Here is a 20,237-nt window from a genome sequence, read left to right on the forward strand (position 1 = left end):
TATATTAATATATATATTCATTTTTATTCATATGGAGGACGGGTACATTTTCCTTTATAGATGTGTTTCTCTTCACCTGTCAAATCAGTAATAATAAAGGCGAATGTTTGTATGTTTGTTGCCGATAAACTCGGCTCCTTTAGGGTCTACCCCCACATATGACATATATTCTGAATCAGCATGATACAGGGAGTGTTTTGGTATATAATAGGGGGGCGCGGTAGCACAGTGGTAGCGCGCTGGACTCGTAATCGGGGGATTGCGAGTTCGAGCGTCGCCCGGGCTGCCGTGTCGGGAGTGGTAGCTCGCTCCTGTAACCCTAGCGGGGCTATATAGTCCAATACAGGGCTTAGCTCGGAGGAACTCCATTTCTCCCATTTGGTATATAATATATTAGGATTAATTGTATGTTGAAATTTTTTTGTTTTTTACGTATTTCATAGTTGAATTTTTCACATCAATATTTTTTTGTAACCCATGTTAAACTGTAGTGTCAAATTTTAAGTCTATCAAACTTTTAATAAAATTAAGTTGTGACTTTCTTACATAACTACGTTAGGTATATTGGCCGAAGGCCCAATCAACTCTCCGCAGGAGCTAGCCGAAAAAGTCTGCCCGGACGGCGGACTTTCTCTGCTAGTACGTAATAAATGTTACCGAAAGATTCTTATTATACGAACCAGCAAATGCATCTGCTTTCAGAATCCGTAGATGCACTGGAAAACCATCATCATCGTGGCCTCTTTCTCTCATGAGAATGAGATGAGATAGGATCCAGAAAATAAAGAGAAAGAGGAAAGTAGTATAGTATTACGTGAGCAATAAACCCCGTCTACCCATTGGATGGACCACATCTGGTTGGAAAGCCCTAACCCACTAGACCACCAGGTGTCCTTTTGGTTATGTGGTTACCCGCCAGCATAGTAAGTGGTTTCCTCTGATACAAGAAACCACTGGGCTTGTCATTCACTGTTGTCACCTGAAGGTAGCACTACATTAAGCTAATGGATGGTAGGTGCCCACGACTACCACTTAATGACAGCAGTAGCAGCAGACGTGGTAGTAGTAGTAGTAGTAGTGGCACACAAGTTCTAAAAAGGTCCCTGCTGCCCAGAATCAGGTGGCGTTGAGCAGTACGAGGTGAGAGGCCTGACACCCGCCACGCTGTATGAGGTGGCAGTGAGAGCCTTCACCAGGGCGGGACCAGGCCCACTGTCCTCACCAAGGATAGTTGACTCCACCAGCCATGACGGTGAGTGGCATCCCACGGCACACTCCAGATTAGAAGCACTGTACACCTGGCCACGTCTCACATCCTTCCACACCTGCCCACACTCCCTCACTCTCCATCACCTGTCATCATAGTCCAGTCCAAATTAGAGTTATAGTTGCAAGTAAGTGCTGAGCTGCCAGAATCCCAGACGCATTCCTCGTACTGTAAAACCAGGGGGAACAGTTAAGGTTTAAAACACCTTTTTACAAACTTTCAATCGACATGAAATTGAAACGGGCCCATCTGTGACTCTGTTGTAACCATCTTGCCAAGCTTCCTTTTCTCGGTTTCGGCTACACACACACACACACACACACACACACACACACACACACACACACACACACACGGCCAAAACTACAGTATAGTGTAATAGATGATGGAGATAGAGCAAGGGAGTGGAGGGAGAGGTGGAAGGGTGTGAGCTATGCCAGAGTATATATCAGTTTTGGAATAGGTTTGAGACCACTTTCATAATCGCTGCTTTTTGTTGAGAGTCTTAACTGTATTGTAGATTTCATTTGAAGCTTCGTAGCACCTCTTCCTTAGGAATTTATGTTGCATATTACATCTTGATATTATCTTCAATGCTATTTATATCGTTTTAATTTCACCATTGTTTGCATCAGTGATATACAAAAGGATTCTGAGGAGCACTGTCCAGAATAAATAGCTAAGGAAATGACGATGCGGTTGGCAAGTGGGCGAATCCTTAACCCTTTAGCTGTGAACTACCTACTATGTTATTCACTATACTCCTTTCAGCTTAACTTGACCCAGATTTTCGTCCTATTGCAGCTTATTTCACGTAGCTCTGTGGCAGAAATAGTGTTACCGCTCTTCATACTTTCCATGGCACTTCTTTGTGACTAGCATAAAAATCTAGTGTCAGTCTTTTCTTACAACTCAGCATTCAAGTTGGATGGATGGCAATTTTGGGTCAAGTTCGAGTAAAAGGAGTATAGTTTTTCAGGCCAAACGGCTTAATATACTGAAGAGAAACCTGGGACACCTGAATGCCAAAGCCTGTCACTGTTAGCGTTTTGTACAAGGAGAGAGAATTAATATTTTGTGCAAGAAGAGAGAGTTGTGTATATTATGCCGGCTTACTGTACGAAGGACTTGATTAGCATACAGACACTCACTACAGGTAAAGGGCAAGAGAGCTGCTAGGACTAGTACCATGGAATCCGTAGACCTCCATGCCCGCTCTCCAGTCAAGCATACTGTACTCGAGGCTCTTTTCGTTAACATTTTTTTTTTTTTTTTTTAAATGCAAGGAAGAAGGAAGCCTAGGCCAGAACCCGTAAGATTATTCACTACAAAATAATAATAATAATAATTAATAAAAAATAACAGAGCCAAATTCAAGTTCCAATAATTTCAAGTCTTGGCTCCCCCTTACTTAATAATCTACCTGTTTATTTTGCCTCCCTCACAATTGGAGAGTTCTTAGTAACATCGTCCATACTCGTTTTACTCTACCTTCCCCTAAAATTGCAATCTCTCTATCTTGAATGCTGATTTGTAGTAACAGATGAACACTAGATTGGTGTGTTTGTCACGAAGAAGTGTTATGGGAGGGTGAAGCCCCGAAACAGTGTCTTTTATTAACACTAAATTATTATGTTAGTCGCAAGGAAGTGTTATGTGAAGGGTGTAGAGCCGTGGCAATGTCTGTTTATGCCACTGAACCCATACGTGTTTCCTACGTGTCAACAAGTGGGATGGCGGAGGGTTAGTGGCCCTCTCCGTAAAACAACTAATTCAGAGTCAAACGGCCACCCTTCATGGGATTATGGCGTCTGGCTATAGATAGATAGATGGATGGAGAAATAACCTGCTAAAGGACGAGCATCTGGGCCAAAATAATATGCAAGAACTATAACAAAAAACGTCATTGGAAATGGAAAATATTGTAATGTTTCCCCGGTACTTCAGCCCCGTCGTGTCCACCTGCCGGAGTGTCGTGCCGCGGGTCTGGGCGTGGTGGGGTGCGGGTGTGGTGGTCGCCCCCGCCCACCACCTGCGCCCACGCTGCGGTGGCCGGATATACCATCACAGCCACGCCCACCTCCTACGCCCACGCCCATGCCAACAGTAAGTGATGGGCTTTATGTCTGTCTAGCTGTTTCTTTGTCTGTCTGTCTATCTATCTGCCTGTTTATCTATCTATTTGTGTCTGTCTGTCTGTCAGTACGGTATGTATACATGTATGTACGTATACCTGTCTATCTATCTTTGTATTTATCTACTTATTTATTTATCTATCAATCTACCTGTAGTCAGACGCCTTCATCCTGAAGGGGGTGGCCACAAACAGAGCCCCTACATGTCACCTTGTCCCCCGTCTTCAGGCTGCCCTCCCTCCAGCCCACACCATCATCATTCACATACGTCTCCACCTCAACCCTCTCTCTCTCTCTCTCAGTCTGTCTGTCCATCTATCTACTCACACAGTTTATCTATCTCTCCAACTATCAGTCCATCTATCTACACACACACACACACACACACACACACACACACACACACACAAACACACACACACACACACACACACACACACACACACACACACACACACACACACACACACACACACACACACACACACACACACACACACACATTCCCTACATATCCCCAGCCCTAACACATTACACACACCGAGAACCATAGGACATCCACCCACCCTCTCCCTAACCACCCCCCCCCACACACGCACACGCACACACACACTCCCTACATATCCCCAGCCCTAACACATTACACACACCGAGAACCATAGGACATCCACCCACCTTCTCCCTAACAGACACACACACACACACACACACACACACACACACACACACACACACACACACACACACACCGAGAACCATAGGACATCCACCCACCCTCTCCCTAACCACACCCACACCCACACCCACCCACCCACCCACACACACCCACCCACCCACCCACACACACACACACACACACACACACACACACACACACACACACACACACAGAACCATAGTGCCTCCCACCACCCCTGCCTACTCACACCTGCGCCTTCCGGTCACCAGGTAGGGCGTGGCAGGTGAACACGACCAACCTGGAGAAGAACCTGGACTCCCTGCCGCCCTCAGCCAACGTCAGCGTCACCGTCACGGCCTTCAACGACGTCGGGTACAGCGCCCCAAACTACCCGGTCTTCTGTCGCACCGAGGATGATGGTAGAGATCGAGCATTTTGGGCTTCTGCACTGGATTGCATGGGAGACCTCGTAGGGCTTATTCCTTAGCGATTTATGTTTGCAGATTATACCTTCATTCTCTCAAATTTGATTTATTTTATGTCTGTCTAATATCACCATACTCTGAACCAAAGACACGCAGAAGAATAAACAGTAAGGTGGAATAAGCAAAATAAATCGCCCAGGAATGTGTTAGGAAGCTACTAAGGGATCGAACCTACCACTTTACAACTTAGGGTCTAATGTTGAATTTCAGGGTCGTATTTTAGGTTGCCTTATCGCAACACCATTTCCCTGACGATTTATTCTCCCTCGTACACTCCCATATCCTCTTGTTTGCCACTGATTTAATTCTAAGCTCTAATAGTCAAAATTAGTCACTAAGAGGAAGATGTTACGAACCCTACTGTCACCTACGATACGTCCCTCAAGGAAAATAATATTGCAGTTATTACGAGTGAGTACGCTGCTATTTTACGTAAGCGATTCATTCTTACTCTGCCTTCCTACTCTGAAGAAGGATTTTTAGGTAGCTATATGTTGGGCATGGCTAGTATTCTTGTCGGATAAGGAAGTTCCTTAACACCTCTTCCTCAGCGCCTTATTTTCAAATATGGCTAGTTAATATCCTTTTGCACGTTATTTATGCAGAATATGGCGATGTTTGATGGATTTATATAACACAGAAAAGGACAGTAAGGTGTAATAAGCAAACTAAATCGCTTAGGAAAAGTTATTAGAGAACTTCCTTAATCGACGAGCATAGCGATCCATGTCTTAGATTCCCACTTGTATATTCTCAGCCAGTTTGCTATGATATCCAGCCACACTCAGGAAGGAAAGGCGAATCAGAGCTACAGTCTGTTCACCTTAACCTGGCGACATTGTTCGTCCGCTGGCAGTCCTCCTTGCTAAATAACACAATACGTAGCTCCGCATCCTTCTCTCTCTCTCTCTCTCTCTCTCTCTCTCTCTCTCTCTCTCTCAGCATTGAGTAAGGATATCTGACCAAGTCTAGACCAAGATAAAGTGGAGAGAATATAGGTGTTCTTCATGAGTAGTGACAATTGATGGCCAGTGCAGAAATGACATCAGTAATTATCCGCCTTGGATTTATATTTCTCTGACTTGATTCACCGTTTTTAGGCGCTGTTGATCAGTTGCCCGTGAGGAGTATTAAAACATGGCTTCTTTGTTTACAGTAGTATTGCCCACCTTCATGCATTCATTCATTCATTCATTCATTCAGGTCAGTCAGTCAGTCATCATCATCATCATCACCATCATCATCCCAACCTCTTTTTCCCACATAAGGATGGGGTAAATCGGGGTTCAGAAAGCAAAGGCAGAAAAAGATAACGAGCTAGAGAGGGAGCTAATCAACAGCACATCCAGTGAAATGGGCCGCACACTCATTCACTCACCATTCAAGCCCCTGGAATCCTGACTCTACCTTACAATAATGACCACCTGCATATATTTTATCGATATTTTTTTATGAGAAAGAATTTGTAATGGGTTATTGACTACCATTCATTCATCATTCATCATGTCTGCTTTTCTTCAGTGTCCGGTGATATGGGCAACTCACTCACTCACTCACCATTCAAGCCCTCGGAATCCTGACGCCACATGCATAACCATCCGAACATTTTTTCTTGTGTCTTTTCATTTCCATTTTATTTATAGATGTGTTTCATATTACCCATCAGAGAGAGTAATTTCTTTGTCTTCATGCCTGGCCCATTGGAATTTTTTCCTTTTAGTTTTCATTTTTATTTATAGATGTGCTTTATATTGCCCATCAGAGAGTACTATCTTTGCTTCAGTACCTGGTCCTCCTGAAGCCATACGGGCGGTGGTGACGGGGCCAACGACGGTGCTGGTTACCTGGTCTCCCCCTGGACCCTCCACAGGTGTCGTTCTTCACTACACCCTCTACTCCGCCAAGAATGACCAGGTGAGGAGGCAGCACCAGGTAGACGAAACAGATAAAGGAACTCAGGAAAACAGATGGAGTGGAGAGGTATATAAGAGAGGGATGTGTGAGCTGTGGGGAGGGCAGGGAAATGGCGGGAGTCAGGGCAACATGGAGGTGATTTGTTTGTGGCCACCCCTTACGGGATTAAGGCGTAAGATAGACAGATAGACAGGAAAATAGTTAAGTAGCTTAGCGAAAGGTGGAGAGGTGTCAATTTTTAGCCAAGTTTTATTGAAAAGAGTATAGTGACCAGGCGAGGAGGCAGCACAATGGAAGCGAGACAGATAAGGGAACTCAGGAAAAGAGTTAAGTGGCATAGCGCAAAATGGAGAGGCGTCGATTTTAGGCCAAGTTAAATTGAAAAGAGTACAGTTCTGATAATATACTCCTTCAAACCACCCCAGTTTTTGTCTCTCCTTGAAATCCATGAAAAAACGAAATTCTATAGAACTTTTAATCTGATAAAGATCCCTAACCTCTTTCAGTTCAGTTGATGGTCAGGTGTAGTCAGATTGGAGAGTCAATTGCAACAGTAACCAAGGAGACTTTTTCCTGCGTCATAACTAAGGTGCATCGAATTTACCTCCTGTTATGCTGTTTGAAGTACGGAATACGGTTTTTTGTCTGTCAGTCTCTCTCTGTTATGTTGCTATACTTCGTTGACTTCAACTTGGCTGAAATTTTCGTCTTTTTGTAGCCAATTTCCGTAGCTATAGGGCAGAATATAATAAAGTGCAGCTCTACATCCTTTCCGTAGCTCTTCTTCGTGACTAGCACAATATCTAGTGTTAATCTTTAGTTGTAGCTCAGCACTGGAGAGGGAGAGAGAGAGAGAGAGGCAAAGTTACTGTGAGCAGAGTATGGGGTAGTAAGTGAGGTTGTAATTGGGGTTTTAAGTGAGGTTGTAAGTGAGATTGTAAGCGAGGTAGTAAGCGATGTGAGTGAGGTTGTAAGTGAGGTGGTAAGTTAGGTTGTAAGCGATGTGGTAAGTGAGGTAACTGAGGTCGTAAGCGATGTGGTAAGTGAGGTTGTAAGTGAGGTAATTGAGGTCGTAAGCGATGTGGTAAGTGAGGTTGTAAGTGAGGTTCAGAGTGATATTGTACGTGAGGTTGTAAGTGAGGTAGTAAGTGAGATACTAAGTGAGGTTGTTAGTTAGGTTGTAAATGAGGTAGTAAGTGAGGTAGTTGAGGTAGTAATGAGGCTTAAGTGAGGCTGTAAGTGAGGTAGTAAGTGAGATACTAAGTGAGGTTGTTAGTTAGGTTGTAAATGAGGTAGTAAGTGAGATACTAAGTGAGGTTGTTAGTTAGGTTGTAAATGAGGTAGTAAGTGAGGTAGTACTGAGGCTTAAGCGAGGCTGTAAGTGAGGTATGGGTCCACATTTCGTCAGTTAGGCAAGCTTCCTTATATCTCATTCTAAGCGATTTATTTTGCTTATTACTTCTTACGGCCCTTTTCTGTGTTACTTAAATCATTCTAATATCACCATATTGTGCATAATTAAGGTCTATCTATCTATTGCCAGACGCCTTAATCCCTTATACGGGGTGGCCACAAGTCACTTTGTCCCCCGCCATTTCACTGCCTTGCTCCCAGATCACACACCCCTTTCTCATATACCTCTCCACTCCATCCCTCCATCTCATCCTCGGCCTTCCCCTCCCTCTCCCCCTCCACCTCACTCACATACACTCTCCTCGTCAGTCTCTCACTCTCCATCCTCTTCACATGGCTAAACCACCTCAGTGTGTTTCTCCGAATGCTTCCTATCACATCCACATCCAAACCACAACGCTCCTTCACATCCTCATGTCAGTCTGTCTCTCCATGTGACTCCACAAGCTCCTCTCACATAACTCATTTCCACTGCTCTCACTCTTGACTTGTGTCCCTTCAACAACGTCCAAGCTTCACTTCCATTCGTCAGAGACGGTATCACAATACTGTCATGTAATAACTTTTTCACTTCCATGCTTACTTCCCTATTTCTTATCACTGCCTCCAAGGAACCAGCAACCTTTCTTCCTTGTTGTACCCTTCCAAACTTCCATCCTTACTCATCACACCACCCAAGTACTTAAATGTACTTACATTTTCCATTTCCCCATCATCCAACCTCACTGTACATTCACGGACTTCACCTCTATCGAAGACCATTACTTTACTCTTCCCTACATCCACCTTTAGATTCCGTTTCTTACACACTCTTCCAAACTCATCCAAGCCTTGCAGCTCCCCTTCGTCTTCACTTAACAACACAGTATCATCTGCAAATAACAGTACAGGAAGTTTCCAAACACTGCCCTCTCTCATTAGGGCCACTCCAACATCCACTGCCCTACCTCGTATCTCTTTTATAATCCCATCCATATACAAATTGAACAACCATGGAGACATGACACATCCCTGTTTCAACCCAACCTTCAAATAGAAAAAATCACTCAGTTCACAATCCACATGCACTGCAGCCTTAGCACCCTCATACATACACTTCACAGCATTCAACAACTTCCCATTTACTCCATATAATCTTAATACTTTCCACAATCCTTGTCTATGCACCCTATCATATGCTTTCTCCAAATCCATGAAGGCCGTATACAACTTCTTTCCCTTCTCTAGACACTTTTCCACTAAAAATCTAAGAATAAATATCTGATCTACACAACCTTTTCCCTTCCTAAAGCCTCCCTGTTCTTCTCCGACTAATTCCTCTGTTATTTCCCTAACTCTGTCAATACGTATCCCACTGTATACTTTTCCTATTACACTAAAAAGACAAATGCCCCTGTGATTACCACACACTTCTTTTTCCCCTTTCCCTTTGTACAGGGGAATAATTATACCTGACTTCCAATCATCCGGGACTTTACCTTCCTCCCAGGCCAATCTGTACATTTTCCACATCCATTCTATTATTATCTCTCCCCCATGCTTCCGCATTTCACCACACACTCCATCAATTCCTGGGGCTTTCCCCAATTTGACTTTCTTCAATGCTTCCACAACTTCCATCCTACTGATTCCTTCCTGTCTTCTCACCTCCTTTCTTCTCCCAGCCATTCCACAGCCACTTATATTCGCATTACTTTCATTCTCTATGTTCAACAATTCGTTAAGTGTTCTCTCCATCTGCTCACCTTTTCTCCCTTCTGAACTAGTAATCTACCATTTTTATCTTTCACTCCCCTACTAACTTCATTGCCACCCTGTCTGACTCTACCTCTTTCCAGGACATTTTCTTACAATCCCTCCACTTAACACTCAGATTCCTTCCAAATTCCTCATCCACTCTCTTCTTACTCTCTCTTACTAATCTTTTCACCTGTCTCTTCCTTTCTACATATAACTCTCTCTTCCGTCTCTCAATTTCTTCCACGCCCCTATTTCTCATCCATTCATTATATACTTTCTTCTTTTGTGCCACAGCCTGTCTCACCTCTTCATTCCACCAGCACCCCTTTTCGTCTTCTTTTCACCCCACACACCACCTCACATGCTGCACATATTTCCTCTGTGAATATCTTGCACACTCCTTCTACGTCCCCCATCTGCTCCAATTCATATTTACCCAATCGTTCCTCCACTTCTATGTTATATTCTGCCTTTTTCTCATCCTCTTGTAACCTTTCCACTCTCCTTTCATCTACTCCTTCCTCCCGTCCTTCCCTTCTTCTATTTTTCCATTTTATTTGGACCTTGATTCTGACCACCACTTGGTGGTGGTCAGAAATTCCACTTCCCCAGTCTCTGTATGCTCTTGCATCCATTACACATCTCCACATCCTTTCATCCACACACACATAATCAATCATTGCCTTCCTTTCATTCAGTTCACCACCCACCCTTCTCATCACTCGCCACGTATACCTGTGGAACATCTTGTGCCTGAAGAGGGTATTGGCTATCACCAACCCCTTCCTGGCACAAATGTCCACTAAAGCACTGCCATTCTCATCTATCTCATCAGGCACACCCCACTCACCAACTACTCCATCCACTTTCACATTCCCTACTATACCATTCATATCACGAATCAAAAACACTCTCAGATTCCTTTCAAACTTTTCCATGCACACTTGCACATTTGTCCAGAACTCTTCTCTCACTCTGCTTGCACGATCTTGCGTTGGCGCATACACACACACTATCACCCACATTTGTAGTCCAACTCTCAATCTTACCCACACAATCCTTGAGCCAACTGAGCCATACTCTGTTATATTCTCCTTCCATCTGTTACTCACAACAATACACACTCCTTCTTTTGCCCTCTCATTCTCACCTACTCCTGTACATATCCTCCATCCATACTCCCATTCTCACACACTCTCACCTCACCATTTAGTTTCAGTTAATCCACATACATCCACTTTCGCACCCTCAGGCACCTGGGCAATCTCTCTCTTTCACCTCATCATTTGCACCACTTACATTCCAGGTCGCCATCTGTATCATGTTCTTTGTGCGGTTCTTAGTCGTCATCTTTTGGTCAGTCCTGGTCCGAGGCTTCTTGTTCTTATTTTTAGTTATTTGTTTTCCTGGGAGGGGCACTAACCCTCCCCCAACCCACTTCCTGTCACGTAGGGAACACGTGTTGGTTGGTTATAAGGTTACCACCCAACATTGTAAATGATTTCGTGGTTTATTGGAAATCATTTGGCTTGCCACTCGATGTAGAGCTACCCTAAAAACAGGGTACCACTACACTAAGTGGGTGGATGATGCGTGCCCCCACCTACCACACATTACCCAGCCATATCCAGAAATAAATCGGTAAGGAAGAAGTGTTAGGGCACTTCCTTAACCACTGGAAGTACGAGTCATCCAGGTGTGTCTCCAGGTAGCGGTGAGGGACGTGGTGGGCGTAGGAGGCTCAGAAGTGACGTGGAGGGAGCTAAGCGGCCTCACCCAAGGATCCAGCGTCCAGGTAATGCATGCACTGACACCTACGACTAACACACTCATCAATCACTTTTCACAAGTTAGTCATCTAAACCCCCATCCCAAAGACCGACGTATCATCCGACGTAAGAAGCAGTTCCCCACAGACCCAGACTATGCACCTTTCACTTACAACCAGACGAAGCACATCATTAGCAACCTTAAGCACTCATCTGCCTGTGGACCAGACAACATAAGCAACATTCACCTTAGACACCTTGGACCACAAGGCATACAAGCACTCACCAACATATCAAACTACAGCTACTCACACAACATAATACCCAACATCTGGAAGCATGGCATTATCATCACTATCCCTAAACCCAACAAAGACCCCACGTTACCTTCCTCACACCGACCCATCACACTCCTCTGCACCCCCTCTCAAGTAACTGAACGACTAGTACTACAACTAGTCACACCTCACATTCCTCTAGCCCAATCACAACATGCCTTTAGGCCACTACACTCCACAAACACCCTTCTTACAGACCTTACACCGAGAGTTTTCGATGCCATGAATTCAGCTAGGCCACCACACAGAACACTCCTAGCCACACTAGATATCAGCGAAGTTTTTGATGCCATCCCGCGCCACAACCTCACAAACAAAATACTCAACACAAACATGCACAATAACACAAAATGATGGCTGGCAAACTACTTAGCAGGCGATGTGCACACGTAACATTTGCTGGTCAGTCTTCTAACATCAGAAATTTCACAAATGGCGTCCCCGAAGGATCTGTTTTATCCCCTACACTCTTTAACCTATACATGCACGACATACCCATACCCCACACACTACAAATACACATAGCTTCCTATGCAGATGACATAATACTTACATGTACGCACCAAAAAGCAAACACAGCTGCTAATATCCTCCAACCTTACCTCAGCACATTGCACGAATGGTTCACCACAAACAGGCTCAAAATAGCCCCAGCCAAATCTACAGTGACCCATCTCACAAACTGGACAGCAGAACACAGTCACATCCCAAATCTCACCACAAACAACACTCCCCTACCACACACACACACACACACACACACACACACACACACACACACACACACACACACACACACACACACACACATACACACACACACACACACAATCCTTGGTGTACCATACAATACATCAATGTCATTAAAACACCACATCACAAACATTAAAAATAAAATAACACCAAGACTCAATGCCTTAAGGTCACTTGTCCATACAACATTCGGACACAACAAAGAAACCACCACCACCACAGTATGCAAACAATATATACGATCAGTGAAGAATTATGCAAACCCTGCCTGGGCTCCTAACCCACCAAAACACACTACAACACTCTACAGACCATACAGAACAAGACCCTAAAAATAGTCACAGGCTGCACAGCTACTACACCCACAGACCACCTACATCAGGAAACCAAAGTCCTCATAGTGAAGGATCAACTAGACATGAGAGGCACCCAGTTTCTTGCTGCAGCCTCCACAAACCCACAACATCCACTACATTACATGGCAGCACATCCACCCACACCAAGGAACATCAAAACAATACCCAGCACACGATATCATACACAAATACTGTCATCTCTCCCCCCTCGCCCACCTCAGACCAGCTTCCAGAAGCATATCCACACTCAGATCACTCGCCGCTCCATTCAGTTAAAGACAACACAGAGCTGCATGCACGGCCTCCTGACATCCACCCTTCTGAATCCTATCTCCCTCGTGAGGACAGGGTCCACCTGGCCAGGCTGAGATGTGGGCACCATCCAGCCCTTTTAAGCTACCAAAAGAGGCTGGATGACCCCGTCGCTGATGCCTGTCCAGGATGTAACGCAGCATCCCATACTATCAAGCACATTATGGAAGACTGCATTGTACACAGTCACCTACGCCGGCAACACAATATACACACTTTGAGAGCTCTGTGAGAAAGCCCGGTCTCGGCCATGGCCTTCCTAAGGGACTCGGGGCTGTTCGGCAGACGCCTAGGGAACAACCATAACAACAACTACAGTACTACTACTACTACTACTACTACTACTACTACTACTACTACGACTAATTCCCGCTCGTAACTCAGACTTGCGGGAAGGACAGGTCTTAAGTCTTCTCATGCCTCTTGTTTCCTCTACCAAAAAATAAGTAAATAGATCGATCGATAGACAGATAGATAAACAGATAGATAAGGATCTTGGGTACGAGAGGGAAATTATCGTAGGGTAATATATTTTCCTTTATCCAGATGGTTAAGGAAACGTGAGAGCAGAATTTCCCTGTGTGCCTAGTTCATCCTGTAAATTGATATCAGCGTTACAACTCGGAAAGGGTCGTATATATGTGGGAGAACACGACCTTAGTGGGTATCAAGGAGTTTATTTTTTGTAAGTTCTTGCCCCTTCTAGATGATTTTATATTAGGAAAGCCCTCTCCTACAGAAGAGGTTAAAAAGAGGCAATATTTAATCACTTCAGCTTGACAAATTTCTCTGTAGCTGAGGAGACATGACTGTAGTGAACTGTATTAATGTATTAAGCTGTTTTCTAAGGTGACAGTGCAATGTAGCCATCACATTCCTATACAGCTTGAAATATTAACCATGTCAAGGCTGTGTCATTGGATTATTCTGACGTCCTATACGCTGTACCCTCTTGCCAGTAATCGTACTTACATTAACTTAGAATTTCTCAGCCACTTCTTACACCCTACCACACCTGCCCATACACCGTCACTTTAACTCCATCACCTGGCACTGTAGTCCATTCCAGAGTAGAATTATAGTTGCAGGTGAAGTTAAAGTAATGGAGTATTGGACATGTGTGAGCAGGTGAGAGTCGTGGCCGAGTTTACTTCTACCACTAACTGGACTATGAAACAAAACTTAAAATTTCTTCACCTATAATATTATGAAGCCCTAAAGCTACTCTATTTTTCCCTTTCTTACTTATTTTCACTGAACTACTGCTACTTTTAGTGACCTGAAATTTGTCACAGTGACATAATAGGGTGAAAGTTTGCCTAACATTTTACCTCTTTAAATTCTCTTTTTTTTTTTTTTTTTATTTCTACTGGGTTATATTCCGAAGCTGACGGAAGCTTGGTATGGTTCTGTGCCCACACTTGATGCCGCTACAAAGGTTCGTCTAATATTGCACCTATACTTCTGACTTTCCTCTATTGAGAAATATTTCTGTGCTGAAAGTGGCTTCGTATATTCCTCTGCCTATAGACGATTCTCATCAGTGGAGTACCCAAAAAGTTGAAAAGGTAGGGGGGCTTTTTTTTTTTTTTTTCTTTCTAACTGTGCAGCCCATGACTTTGGCAAGGGCAGCGAGCCCGTACAGCATGGGGGTTCTAGGGAGTGCTGTAAGCCCCCCCCCCCTAAGAAAATTGTTCATTTTGGCCAATTTTATGATCATTCGGAGGCCATATGGAGTGGGTATACGACATATATGTAGCATATTCTAAAGTCGGTTTTAAGTACTCTGTGCCACTAAGTTATGATTCAGTCTCTCCAATAACCTATACTACTAAAAGTCAAACGCTCACATTTCGATCAAACAACTTTAGTACTGTAATAATATATATATATATATATATATATATATATATATATATAAATAAATATATATATATATATATATATATATATATATATATATATATATGAAAAAGGGAGGGGGCACGGCCACATGGCCCCTTCCCCTCGGTACGCCACTGATTCTCATACACATAATTCGCAAATTCGTCAGGGTGGAAAGTGACAGACATGCCTGAAGGAGTTTAAAATCGCACTGGAAGAGTAAGTAAACTTTTCTTCCCGGCCTTACACACATAGGTAGTACATGATTCTACAGTAGTGTGAAATGGATACGGTGGAATAGTATGTGAACTGCAGTCTCTGGCCATACATACATAATTACATGCCCGAATTGTGGAGAAGATAATGAAATTTTGTCTGTCTTTGTACAAACATGTCTCCTATGACAGACAAGTGTTGGCATTGCAGGTGTGGGTGACGGCCACAACAGCAGCGGGTGAAGGCAACGCGTCACCCAAGCTGACCCCCCTGCCCTCCCCCAAGTCGAGGTACTCCCCCGTGGCTGTGGGTGGGGGCAGGACCTGGAGGGTTGGTGAGGGATCTGGAGTGACCCTGGGGTGTCGGGGGTTGGGGTCGCCGCCCCCCACCATCACTTGGACACGAGCCGGCGTGACAGTACAGAGCAGCCAACTGACTCAGCCATTGCCAGGGGGGGACCTTCATCTCACAGGTGGGTGAAATAAAAGCCAGGCCCATTTTACTCCTTTCCAGATACAAGTGCCCCAGTACAGGCTGCCGTAATTCGTTTCATTTAAGGGTCACTGCGTCCCACCTTCACTTGGACTCGAGTCAGAGTGACAGTAAGGAACAACCAACTGACTTACTCACTGCCAGAATCAACCTCCATTTCAAGAACCAATCACAGCACGTTGCACAGTGGTCTAAAGTCACCAGTTCTTGACCATATTTCCATGTTATCCTTCTTGTTCACTTCACCTACTGTATGCAGGCACAGTCGAGGATTATTCTGCATTATACACTTGCCCATCACTTTAACCACTGACTGAGCCAAGTGGTGACGAAGCAAATATGGCTGGTTAGTGTCGTTTTATAGGTTATTTATGCAGAGTATGGCGATACTGGACGTATTTATGTAACAGAGAGGAGGACAGTAAGGCCCCGTCCACACGAGCGGGCAGTGGTCGACGGACAAACATTGATACCAAATCACATTCCAATTCACACATTTAGAAGGTGGCTGGCGGGCACGAACGTAGATGACGTCATAAGCAGGGAAACCACTGGCAATCTATCTATCACACCCTTGCCAGTTGTTGAGGCAATGCTTGCTGTGTGGACAACAAAACAAGTGTGCCCGGTAGTGACCAATGGCCGCCAGAAACTGCTCGATCTGGTAACACTGCTAAAGAAGCGAGAGATATACGCTCAGCAGCCAGTGCCCGTCAGGCATTGCCTGCTCGTGTGGACGGACCTAGATAATCGTCCTTTTGCTGTTTATTTTACATAGCTCTGTGGCAGTATAGGATAATGCCTGTCTCTGCGTCCTTTCCATAGCACTTCTTCGTGACTAACATCTTATTCTAGTATTAATCAGTCATTAGAATTGAGCGTTCAAGATGAAGAGTTACCAGTTTTAGGCCAAGTTAAGGTGAAAATAGTTTAGCAATATCAGTAAGAACATCGTGAATAACGCATTCATTCCATAACACTGCTTCGTGACTAACATCGTATTCTAGTGTTAATCTATCGTTACAACTCAGCGTTCTAGAGAGAGAGAGAGAGAGAGAGAGAGAGAGAGAGAGATGGCAATTTTAGGCCAAGTTAAAATGAAAAGCGTATAGCAGCATCAGTAACAGCATCGTGTATACCGCAGCTGTGAGGGAGACTGAGAACTACACATGCTGGGTGCGAAACAGTGTGGGGGAGGACAGCGTGACCCACCAAGTTGTTGCTCTCACCCCACCACCACCGCCCACCCTGGCACTAGCACACGCCACCCACCACACCCTCAACCTTACCATTACACCCACTGGCGATGGAGGGGCACCCATTCTAGGTAAGCTGAGAGGTTGTGTGTGTGTGTGTGTGTGTGTGTGTGTGTGTGTGTGTGTGTGTGTTGTAGTAGTAGTAGTAGTAGTAGTAGTAGTAGTAGTAGTAGTAGCAGTAGTAGTAGTAGTAGTAGTAGTAGTGCTATATAGTAATAGTAGTAGTAGTAGTAAATGGCGATGGAGAAGTACCCATTTTACAGAAGTTGAGAGGTTATTTTAGTGTGTGTGTGTGTGTGTGTGTGTGTGTGTGTGTGTGTGTGTGTATTAACGCATGGTAAAGCACCCATTACAGGTGAGAGACGTTAATTACCTGTGTACAAAGTAAGAAGTGGGGAAGGCGCAACACCCATCTAAGGTGAGCTGAGATGAACCCCTTCAGTCCGGTGACGTCTTTTTCAGTGGCACCTTGCTGCCTCAAGACGATTTTATTCAGCTTCAGAGAGCGTCCTAGCAGTGAAGGGGTTGTGAAGGCTGTATCTAAACCCTTCAGTTTGAGAAGCCTGAATAAATGGGTCTGGAGATAACAAGAAGGAACAACAACAACAACAGCAGCAGCAGCATAAACAATCTGAGTGACGGACCTTAATTTATCATCCTTGGATATAAACCTACACAGGCTCAATCCGATTGGAGCGCCTTAATTACCCACTAAACCACCAGGCCCCATAATTCAGTTACATGGTTACCACCTAAAGTAGTATATGGTTTCCTGGTGTACAGGATACCATTTGGCATGTCACTCAGTGTAGTCACTCATAGGCAGAAGGAGGAGGAAAGAGTGAAGGAAAGACAGAAGAGGGAGTGTAAAGTCACCCGTAGGCAGAAGGAAGAGGAAACGAAAATTTATACTGAATATTGTGGAGAAATCGATAGCCTGCGTGTAGTCAAGTTCTTGCAGACCCAGGACTATCACAACGTGAACCCGGTGGACTGCAGCCTTAACTATCCTCCTGCAGTCCACCATCCTCCTCTCAGGGGACAGGGATGTAGGTGACGGATGTTTATATTACCAGGTAACTGAGCCGCCCGGTTCTATCAGTGCTACCACATGAAGGCCCCCCTCTCCAGCACCATGTGTACAGTGAGTCTTCGTTATATGTCCATAATGCCCCATAATAATACTGCATTAAAATGCAACAGGTTCTGTAAATAGAGCAAAACTGGCAAATCGTTTTTATAGGCAGCAATGAAACTTTACTAGGCAGTTTACCTGCATGTTATACCCGACTTAATGGCAAGAGAAGGACCTAAAAAATGCCACATGTAATGGCAAGAGAAGGACACATGTAACTACCGCTTTATGTATTATATATTATTACAGTGTGTGTGTGTGTGTGTGTGTGTGTGTGTGTGTGTGTGTGTGTGTGTGTGTGTGTTTAGAGACAGACAACCCAAAACACAGACATTGCAGTCATAATGTGTCTCCAACAGGGTACACGGTGCACCACCGGGTAAGGGCGGGTGAGTGGGTGGAGGTGCGTGTTGATAGAGGTGGTACAGGTGCAGTGGTGCGAGGTCTGCCGTGTGGAGCGCCTCACCACCTCTACCTCACCGCGTGGAACAGCCAGGGCACCAGTCCACCCAGCCCCGTCCTTCTGGCCACCACACTGGGCAGCCGTAAGTACCTCATTCTTCGTAGTCCTTCCGAAGCTTCTCTTTTAGATCCCTCGTACAGACACAATGCCAAGACAAAGCTCACTAACGCTCCAGTATGCCCAAAATATTATACCATCACCATCACCATACACTCACTTCAAGCACTACTATTAAAATAGACTGCAATTTCATTAAAGCAGCAACACAGATTCAACAAAGGACAATAGGGAGCGACCGTTGACGTGCTGGTTTCCTACAGTCCACTGAGACCAGGATAACAACAGCAACAACAACAACAACAACAACAACAACAACTACTACTACTACTACTACTACTACTCCTACTACTACTACTCCTACTACTACTACTACTACTACTGCTACTATTCTCGGGAACATAACTTCAGCTACTATCTTGTGTTTCTCACGTTCTGCTGCTGGCTAATATTGCTACGCTGGAAGAGGTCTGATATATTTCTCTGGCCATGTATGATGCTCTGATATGATGCCTCAGGAGGGAAAGTGACGGACATGTCCTGAGTGTGATGCAGAAGCAGTGAAATTGTACGCAAACTTTTGTCTGCCTGTAAAGATTGGATATATTACGCCATGGACACTCGCTCACGAATTGAAGTCTCTGAATGTGAGATTAGTGATGGAGGGGGAAGGTTTATACTTACGCCTATCAAGTACACGAGGTTTATGAAAGCAGGCAACTTTTCCTAGGCCCTACTCTTCCTCTGACGGCCCCTAAACACCTTGAATATTCCCCATTAGACACACACTAACTGAAACTTTTAAATGTATGATCAATTACAAGAGAAGGTTTAGAATAATAATTGTTCATTGTAGTGTATTTCAAGTTATAAATACTTTCACTCTCACGAATTACACCCATCCACATCTGACCATACTCCCTCACTCTAACTTCGTCACCTGTAACAACAACTCTTCCAGGTAAGAATTTTAATTACAGGTGATGGAGTTAGTTTGACGCTCGGCAGGTGTGGAAAGGTGACTCTAGAGCCCTTATTCTCGTCCATTTAGGAAGCTCCCTAACACCTGTTCCTAAGCAATTTATTTTGCTTATTGCTCCTTACTTTCCTCTTGCGTGTACTTTAAATCTTTCAGATACCACATACTAAGCATGAACAACATACAAACTAATAGTAACCAGCCGTATCCAAAACTAAACCGTTAAGGAAGAGGAGTTAGGGAGCTTGCTTAACCGATGAGAATACGAGCCTAGTGTAATTGTAACCTGGAATGGTCTGTACACGGGGAGTCATTGAGGCAGGCAATTAAGTTATGCTAATTGCTAGTCTTCCTGTGACAGCCCCTGGACGCCCCGACCCTGCCCAGCTGGTGGAGGTCAATTCTACCTGCGTCACACTACGCCTCTACACCTGGCCGGAAGTTGGCTGCCCCATTACACACTGGAAGGTAACGTTGCCCTCTCCTCACACTAATTTTGACAGAGCTATCCTCCGCCATCAAGCTGTCCTCCCTTCAAATCACCCTCATTCATATACCTCTCCATCCCATCCCTTCACTTCATCCTTGATCTCA

General features: G+C 44.5%; 1 pseudogene; it reads left to right on the top strand.

Annotated features, from left to right (window-relative positions):
• LOC145407465 (cell adhesion molecule Dscam2-like) overlaps positions 1–20,237 on the top strand; it is an 85,433-nt pseudogene that overhangs the window by 36,146 nt on the left and 29,050 nt on the right.

Source organism: Coenobita brevimanus, chromosome 73, assembly GCF_032717465.1.
Source record: "Coenobita brevimanus isolate Jiangsu-jjx chromosome 73, ASM3271746v2, whole genome shotgun sequence".
Classification (NCBI taxonomy): Eukaryota; Metazoa; Arthropoda; class Malacostraca; order Decapoda; family Coenobitidae; genus Coenobita; species Coenobita brevimanus.